Below are 10,057 nucleotides of genomic sequence, written 5' to 3'. Positions count from 1 at the left end.
TGTGGTGGCCCCGCCTCCCTTCTCCGGCGGTTCTCGTGTGTCCGGATGCTTCCGGGTAAAATAGGAACACTGGGCGTTGATTTCGTCCGATTCGAGAATATTTCGTTACTAGGATTTCTGAAACCAAAAACAGCAGAAAACAAGCAAGCGGCACTTCGGCATCTTGTTAATAGGTTAGTTCCGAGAAAATGCACGAATATGACATAAAGTGTGCATAAAACATGTAGATAACATCAATAATGTGGCATGGAACATAAGAAATTATCGATACGTCGGAGACGTATCAGCATCCCCAAGCTTAGTTACTGCTCGTCCCGAGCAAGTAAAACGATAACACAGATAATTTCTGGAGTGACATGCCATCATAATCTTGATCATACTATTTGTAAAGCATATGTAGTGAATGCAGCGATCAAAACAATGTATATGACATGAGTAAACAAGTGAATCATATAGCAAAGACTTTTCATGAATAGCACTTCAAGACAAGCATCAATAAGTCTTGCATAAGAGTTAACTCATAAAGCAATAATTCAAAGTAAAGGCATTGAAGCAACACAAAAGAAGATTAAGTTTCAGCGGTTGCTTTCAACTTGTAACATGTATATCTCATGGATATTGTCAACATAGAGTAATATAATAAGTGCAATAAGCAAGTATGTAGGAATCAATGCACAGTTCACACAAGTGTTTGCTTCTTGAGGTGGAGAGAAATAGGTGAACTGACTCAACATTGAAAGTAAAAGAATGGTCCTCATAGAGGAAAGCATCGATTGCTATATTTGTGCTAGAGCTTTGGTTTTGAAAACATATAGAGAGCATAAAAAAGTAAAGTTTTGAGAGGTGTTTGTTGTTGTCAATGAATGGTAATGGGTACACTAACTACCTCGCCAACCGGACTTCCAAGAGCGGCTCCCATGAATTATTTTATTTTTGGGTGGCACTCCTTCCAACCTTTCTTTCGCAAACCATGGCTAACCGAATCCTCGGGTGCCTGCCAACAATCTCATACCATGAAGGAGTGCCTTTTTATTTTAGTTTTATTATGATGACACTCCTCCCAACCTTTGCTTACACAAGCCATGGCTAACCGAATCCTTCGGGTGCCGTCCAACAATCACAAACCATGGAGGAGTGTCTATTTAAGTTAATTAATTCGGGATCGGGAATCCCATTGCCGGCTCTTTTTGCAAAATTATTGGATAAGCGGATGTGCCACTAGTCCATATGAGAGTCCGTCAAAAGTAAATGACAAGGTTGAAAGCTAAACACCACATACTTCCTCATGAGCTATAAAACATTGACACAAATCAGAGGTGATAAATTTTGAATTGTTTAAAGGTAGCACTCAAGCAATTTACTTTGGAATGGCAGGAAATACCACATAGTAGGTAGGTATGGTGGACACAAATGGCATAGTGTTGTTTGGCTCGAGGATTTGGATGCATGAGAAGTATTCCCTCTCGATACAAGGTTTAGGCTAGCAAGGTTGTTTGAAGCAAACACAAGCACGAACTAGTACAGCAAAACTCACATAAAAGACATATTACAAGCATTATAAAACTATACATCGTCTTCCTTGTTGTTCAAACATCTTACTAGAAAATATCTAGACTCTAGAGAAACCACTCATGCAAACCAAATTTTAACAAGCTCTATGTATTTCTTCACTAATAAGTGTAAGGTATATGATGCAAGAGCTTAAATATGAGCACAACAATTGCCAAGTATCACATTACCCAAGACATTATAGCAATTACTACATGTAGCATTTTCCAATTCCAACCATATAACAATTTAACGAAGAGGAAACTTCGCCATGAATATCATGAGCTAAGAACACATGTGTTCATATGCAACAGCGGAGCGTGTCTCTCTCCCACACGAGCATGATGTAATCCAATTTATTCAAACAAAAACAAAAACAAAAGCACACAGACGCTCCAAGTAAAGCACATAAGATGTGACCGAATAAAAATATAGTTTCAAGAGAAGGAACCCGATAATTTATCGATGAAGAAGGGGATGCCTTGGGCATCCCCAAGCTTAGACGCTTGAGTCTTCTTGATATATGCAGGGGTGAACCACCGGGTGCATCCCCAAGCTTAGAGCTTTCACTCTCCTTGATCATGTTGCATCATACTCCTCTCTTGATCCTTGAAAACTTCCTCCACACCAAACTCGAAACAACTCATTAGAGGGTTAGTGCACAATATAAATTGACATATTCAGAGGTGACACAATCATTCTTAACACTTCTGGACATTGCATAATGCTACTGGACATTAGTGGATCAAAGAAATTCATCCAACATAGCGAAAGAGGCAATGCGAAATAAAAGGCAGAATCTGTCAAAACAGAACAGTTCGTATTGACGAATTTTAAAATGGCACCAGACTTGCTCAAATGAAAATTCTCAAATTGAATGAAAGTTGCGTACATATCTGAGGATCATGCACGTAAATTGGCTTAATTTTCTGAGCTACCTACAGGGAGGTGGACCCAGATTCGTGACAGCAAAGAAATCTGGAACCGTGCAGTAATCCAAATCTAGTACTTACTTTTCTATCAACGGCTTAACTTGGCACAACAAAACACAAAACTAAGATAAGGAGAGGTTGCTACAGTAGTAAACAACTTCCAAGACACAAAATAAAAACAAAGTACTGTAGGTAAAATAACACATGGGTTATCTCCCAAGAAGTTCTTTCTTTATAGCCATTAAGATGGGCTCAGCAGTTTTGATGATGCACTCGCAAGAAATTGTATTTGAAGCAAAAGAGAGCATCAAGAGGCAAATACAAAACACATTTAAGTCTAACATGCTTCCTATGCATAAGAATCTTGTAAATAAACAAGTTCATGAAGAGCAAAGTAACAAGCATAGGAAGATAAAACAAGTGTAGCTTGAAAAATTTCAGCACATAGAGAGGTGTTTTAGTAACATGAAAATTTCCACAACCATATTTTCCTCTCTCATAGTAACTTTCAGTAGCAACATGAGCAAACTCAACAATATAACCATCACATAAAGCATTCTTATCATGAGTCTCATGCATAAAATTATTACTACTCCCAACATAAGCATAATCAATTTTATTAGTTGTAGTGGGAGCAAATTCAACAAAGTAGCTATCATTATTATTCTCATCATCAAATATAGGAGGCATATTGTAATCATAATCAAATTCACTCTCCATAGTAGGTGGTAACAAAAGACTACTATCATTATAATCATCATAAATAGGAGGCAAAGTATCATCAAAGTAAATTTTCTCCTCAATGCTTGGGGGACTAAAAATATCATGAAAACCAACTTCCCCAAGCTTAGAACTTTCTATATCATTATCAACAATGGTGTTCAAAGCGTTCATACTAATATTACTACCAAAGCATGCAAATAAGATTTCATAGGTTTTTTAATTTTCGCATCAAACAATCCATGTTTTAAATCGGGAAATAGAACAAGAAGCTCATTGTTGTCCATTATGCCAAACTAGTGTAAACAAGAAACAAAAAGATGCAATTGCAGGATCTAAAGGAAATAGCTTCGAGCACACACACGACGGCAACGAGAAAAATACTTTACCCGGGACCGTAGTATGAGAGCCTTTTACCTTTCCTCCCGACAACGGCGCCGTAAAAGTGCTTGATGTCTACGTTCCCCTCCTTTCCTGCAGACCGTGTTGGGCCTCCAAGAGCAGAGGTTTGTAGAACAGCAGCAAGTTTTCCCTTAAGTGGATACCCAAGGTTTATCGAACTCAGGGAGGAAGAGGTCAAAGATATCCCTCTCATGCAACCCTGCAACCACAAAGCAAGAAGTCTCTTGTGTCCCCAACACACCTAATAGGTGCACTAGTTCGGCGAAGAGATAGTGAAATACAGGTGGTATGAATATATATGAGCAGTGAGCAACGGTGCCGAAAAAGTGCTTGGCGCGTAGTTGATGGTGGTGGTATTGCAGCGAGTAGTAACACAAGTAAAACAAGAAACAAGCAGTAGTAACTCAGCAGTATTTAGGAACAAGGCCTAGGGATTACACTTTCACTAGTGGACACTCTCAATATTGATCACATAACAGAATAGATAAATGCATACTCTACACTTTTGTTGGATGATGAACACATTGCGTAGGATTACACGAACCCTCAATGCCGGAGTTAACAAGCTCCACAATAATGCTCATGTTTAAGTAACCTTTAGTGTAAGATAGATCAACGCTACTAAACCAAGTACTAGCATAGCATGCACACTCGTCACCTTCATGCATATGTAGGAGGAATAGATCACATCAATATTATCATAGCAATAGTTAACTCCATAATCTACAAGAGATCATGATCATAGCACAAACCAAGTACTAACACGGTGCACACACTGTCACCATTACACACGTGCAGGAGGAATAGAACTACTTTAATAACACATCGCTAGAGTAGCACATAGATGAATTGTGATACAAAACTCGGATGAATCTCAATCATGTAAAGCAGCTCATGAGATCATTGTATTGAAGTACATAGTAGAGAGATTAACCACATAGCTACCGGTACAGCCCCGAGCCTCGATGGAGAACTACTCCCTCCTCATGGGAGCAGCAGCGGTGATGAAGATGGCGGTGGAGATGGCAGCGGTGTCGATGGAGAAGCCTTCCGGGCACTTCCCCGCTCCGGCAGGTGCCGGAACGGAGATCCCGTCCCCGCGATCTTGGCTTCGCGATGGCGGCGGCTCCGGAAGGTTTTCGTGGGTTTCGTCAATTGGTGTAGGGTTTTCTGATCCAGGGGCTTCTTATAGGCGAAGAGGCGGCGCAGAAGGTCGAAGGGGGCCCACACCCTAGGGGCGCGCCCCCCCTAGGCCGCGCCGGGGTGTGGTGTGGTGGCCCTGCCTCCCTTCTCCGGCGGTTCTCGTGTGTTCGGATGCTTCCGGGTAAAATAGGAACCCGGGCGTTGATTTCGTCCGATTCCGAGAATATTTCGTTACTAGGATTTCTGAAACCAAAAACAGCGAAAACAAAGCAATCGGCACTTCGGCATCTTGTTAATAGGTTAGTTCCAGAAAATGCACGAATATGACATAAAGTGTGCATAAAACATGTAGATAACATCAATAATGTGGCATGGAACATAAGAAATTATCGATACGTCGGAGACGTATCACGCATCATACCTTCCTCTTGGGGTTGCCCAACGAACGTGTGAAATACACGCCATCAAGCTAAATTTCTGGCGCCGCTGCCGGGGAGATCAAGACACGCTGCAAGGGGAGTCTCCACTTCTCAATCTCTTTACTTTGTTTTTGTCTTGCTTAGTTTTATTTACTACTTTGTTTGCTGCACTAAATCAAAATACAAAAAAAAAATTAGTTGCTAGTTTTACTTTATTTATTGTTTGCACTCTATATCAAAAACACAAAAAATTAGTTACTTGTTTTACTTTACTTAATATTATGCATGTTTTTATTTCACTAGTTAAGCATAATGGAAAACAACAAAAATATGAGAGATCTTTATGAACTTTATCTTGAATTAGGACATGATGTGTTTGAAGAGAGAATTAAAAAACCCATGGAACTTTATATGCATGCTAATGGGAATGTTATTACTATGAATGCTTTGAACACTATTGTTGCTAATGCTATGGAAAATTCTAAGCTTGGGGAAGCTGGCTTTGATGAGCATGATCTTTTTAGTCCCCCAAGCATTGAGGAGAAAATTTTCTTTTATGATTACAATATGCCTCCTATGTATGATGATAGCCACTTTGTTGAATTTGCTCCCACTACAACTAATAAAATTGATTATGCTTATGTGGAGAGTAATAATTTTATGCATGAGACTCATGATAAGAATGCTTTATGTTATAGTTATATTGTTGAGTTTGCTCATGATACTACTGAAAGTTATTATGAGAGAGGAAAATATGGTTGTAGAAATTTTCATGTTACTAAAACACCTCTCTATGTGCTGAAATTTTTGAAGCTATACTTGTTTTATCTTCCTATGCTTGTTACTTTGCTCTTCATGAACTTGTTTATTTACAAGATTCCTATGCATAGGAAGCATGTTAGACTTAAATGTGTTTTGAATTTGCCTCTTGATGCTCTCTTTTGCTTCAAATACCATTTCTTGCGAATGCATCATCAAAACTGCTGAGCCCATCTTAATGGCTATAAAGAAAGAACTTCTTGGGAGATAACCCATGTGTTATTTTGCTACAGTACTTTGTTTTTATTTTGTGTCTTGGAAGTTGTTTACTACTGTAGCAACCTCTCCTTATCTTAGTTTTGTGTTTTGTTGTGCCAAGTTAAGCCGTTGATAGAAAAGTAAGTACTAGATTTGGATTACTGCACAGTTCCAGATTTCTTTGCTGTCACGAATCTGGGTCCACCTCCCTGTAGGTAGCTCAGAAAATTAAGCCAATTTACGTGCATGATCCTCAGATATGTACGCAACTTTCATTCAATTTGGGCATTTTCATTTGAGCAAGTCTGGTGCCATTTTAAAATTCGTCAATACGAACTGTTCTGTTTTGACAGATTCTGCCTTTTATTTCGTATTGCCTCTTTCGCTATGTTGGATGAATTTCTTTGATCCATTAATGTCCAGTAGCATTATGCAATGTCCAGAAGTGTTAAGAATGATTGTGTCACCTCTGAATATGTCAATTTATATTGTGCACTAACCCTCTAATGAGTTGTTTCGAGTTTGGTGTGGAGGAAGTTTTCAAGGATCAAGAGAGGAGTATGATGCAACATGATCAAGGAGAGTGAAAGCTCTAAGCTTGGGGATGCACCCGGTGGTTCACCCCTGCATATATCAAGAAGACTCAAGCGTCTAAGCTTGGGGATGCCCAAGGCATCCCCTTCTTCATCGACAACATTATCAGGTTCCTCCCCGAAACTATATTTTTATTCCATCACATCTTATGTGCTTTTTCTTGGAGCGTCGGTTTGTTTTTGTTTTTTGTTTTGTTTGAATAAAATGGATCCTAGCATTCACTTTATGGGAGAGATACACGCTCCGCTGTAGCATATGGACAAGTATGTCCTTGGTTTCTACTCATAGTATTCATGGCGAAGTTTCTCCTTCGTTAAATTGTTATATGGTTGGAATTGGAAAATGATACGTGTAGTAATTGCTATAAATGTCTTGGGTAATGTGATACTTGGCAATTGTTGTGCTCATGATTAAGCTCTTGCATCATATGCTTTGCACCCATTAATGAAGAAATACATAGAGCATGCTAAAATTTGGTTTGCATATTTGGTTTCTCTAAGGTCTAGATAATTTCTAGTATTGAGTTTGAACAACAAGGAAGACGGTGTAGAGTCTTATAATGTTTTCAATATGTCTTTTATGTGAGTTTTGCTGCACCGGTTCATCCTTGTGTTTGTTTCAAATAAGCCTTGCTAGCCTAAACCTTGTATCGAGAGGGAATACTTCTCATGCATCCAAAATACTTGAGCCAACCACTAGGCCATTTGTGTCCACCATACCTACCTATACTACATGGTATTTTTCCGCCATTCCAAAGTAAATTGCTTGAGTGCTACCTTTAAAATTCCATCATTCACCTTTGCAATATATAGCTCATGGGACAAATAGCTTAAAAACTATTGTGGTATTGAATATGTAATTATGCACTTTATCTCTTATTAAGTTGCTTGTTGTGCGATAACCATGTTCACCGGGGACGCCATCAACTATTCATTGTTGAATTTCATGTGAGTTGCTATGCATGTCCGTCTTGTCCGAAGTAAGAGAGATCTACCACCTTATGGTTAAGCATGCATATGTTAGAGAAGAACATTGGGCCGCTAACTAAAGCCATGATCCATGGTGGAAGTTTCAGCTTTGGACAACAATCCTCAAATCTCAAATGAGAAAATTATTAATTGTTGTTATATGCTTATGCATAAAAGAGGAGTCCATTATCTGTTGTCTATGTTGTCCCGGTATGGATGTCTAAGTTGAAGAATAATCAATAGCGAGAAATCCAATGCGAGCTTTCTCCTTAGACCTTTGTACAGGCGGCATAGAGGTACCCCTTTGTGACACTTGGTAAAAACAATGCATTGTGATGACCCGGTAGTCCAAGCTAATTAGGACAAGGTGCGGGCACTATTAGTACACTATGCATGAGGCTTGCAACTTATAAGATATAATTTACATGATGCATATGCTTTATTACTACCGTTGACAAAATTGTTTCATGTTTTCAAAATCAAAGCTCTAGCACAAATATAGCAATCGATGCTTTTCCTCTATGGAGGACCATTCTTTTACTTTCAATATTGAGTCAGTTCACCTATCTCTCTCCACCTCAAGAAGCAAACACTTGTGTGAACTGTGCATTGATTCCTACATACTTGCTTATTGCACTTATTATATTACTCTATGTTGACAATATCCATGAGATATACATGTTACAAGTTGAAAGCAACCGCTGAAACTTAATCTTCTTTTGTGTTGCTTCAATATCTCTACTTTGAATTATTGCTTTATGAGTTAACTCTTATGCAAGACTTATTGATGCTTGTCTTGAAGTGCTATTCATGAAAAGTCTTTGCTATATGATTCACTTGTTTACTCATGTCATATACATTGTTTCGATCGCTGCATTCATTACATATGCTTTACAAATAGTATGATCAAGATTATGATGGCATGTCACTCCGTAAATTATCCGTGTTATCGTTTTACCTGCTCGGGACGAGCAGTAACTAAGCTTGGGGATGCTGATACGTCTCCGACGTATCGATAATTTCTTATGTTCCATGCCACATTATTGATGTTATCTACATGTTTTATGCACACTTTATGTCATATTCGTGCATTTTCTCGGAACTAACCTATTAACAAGATGCCGAAGTGCCGCTTGTCTGTTTTCTGCTGTTTTTGGTTTCGAAATCCTAGTAAGGAAATATTCTCGGAATTGGACGAAATCAAAGCCCAGGGGCCTATTTTCTCACGAAGCTTCCAGAAGTCCGAAGGAGAGACGAAGAGGGGCCACGGAGGGGCCACACCATAGGGCGGCGCGGCCCCCCCCTTGGCCGCGCCGACCTGTAGTGTGGGGCCCCCGTGCCGCCTCTTGACCTGCCCTTCCGCCTATAAAAAGTCTCCGTGACGAAACCCCCAGTACCGAGAACCACGATACGGAAAACCTTCCAGAGACGCCGCCGCCGCCGATCCCATCTCGGGGGATCCAGAGATCGCCTCCGGCACCCTCGCCGGAGAGGGGAATCATCTCCCGGAGGACTCTACGCCGCCATGGTCGCCTCCGGTGTGATGTGTGAGTAGTCTACCCCTGGACTATGGGTCCATAGCAGTAGCTAGATGGTTGTCTTCTCCCCATTGTGCTATCATTGTCGGATCTTGTGAGCTGCATAACATGATCAAGATCATCTATCTGTAATTCTATATGTTGCGTTTGTTGGGATCCGATGAATAGAGAATACTTGTTATGTTGATTATCAAAGTTATGCTATGTGTTGTTTATGATCTTGCATGCTCTCCGTTACTAGTAGATGCTCTGGCCAAGTAGATGCTTGTAACTCCAAGAGGGAGTACTTATGCTCGATAGTGGGTTCATGCCCGCATTGACACCAGGACAAGTGACAGAAAGTTCTAAGGTTGTGTTGTGCTGTTGCCACTAGGGATAAAACATTAGTGCTATGTTCAAGGATGTAGTCACTAGTTACATTACGCACCATACTTAATGCAATTGTCTGTTGTTAGCAACTTAATACCGGAGGGGGTTCGGATGATAACCTGAAGGTGGACTTTTTAGGCATAGATGCAGTTGGATGACGGTCTATGTACTTTGTCGTAATGCCCAATTAAATCTCACTATACTCATCATGATATGTATGTGCATGGTCATGCTCTCTTTATTTGTCAATTGCCCAACTGTAATTTGTTCACCCAACATGTCTGTTCGTCTTATGGGAGAGACACCTCTAGTGAACTGTGGACCCCGGTCCAATTCTCTTTACTGAAATACAATCTACTCGCAATACTTGTTCTACTCGTTTTCTGCAAACAATCATCTTCCACACA

The sequence above is a fragment of the Lolium rigidum genome, chromosome 2 (genome assembly GCF_022539505.1).
Source record: "Lolium rigidum isolate FL_2022 chromosome 2, APGP_CSIRO_Lrig_0.1, whole genome shotgun sequence".
Classification (NCBI taxonomy): Eukaryota; Viridiplantae; Streptophyta; class Magnoliopsida; order Poales; family Poaceae; genus Lolium; species Lolium rigidum.
This window is presented reverse-complemented; position numbering follows the sequence as displayed.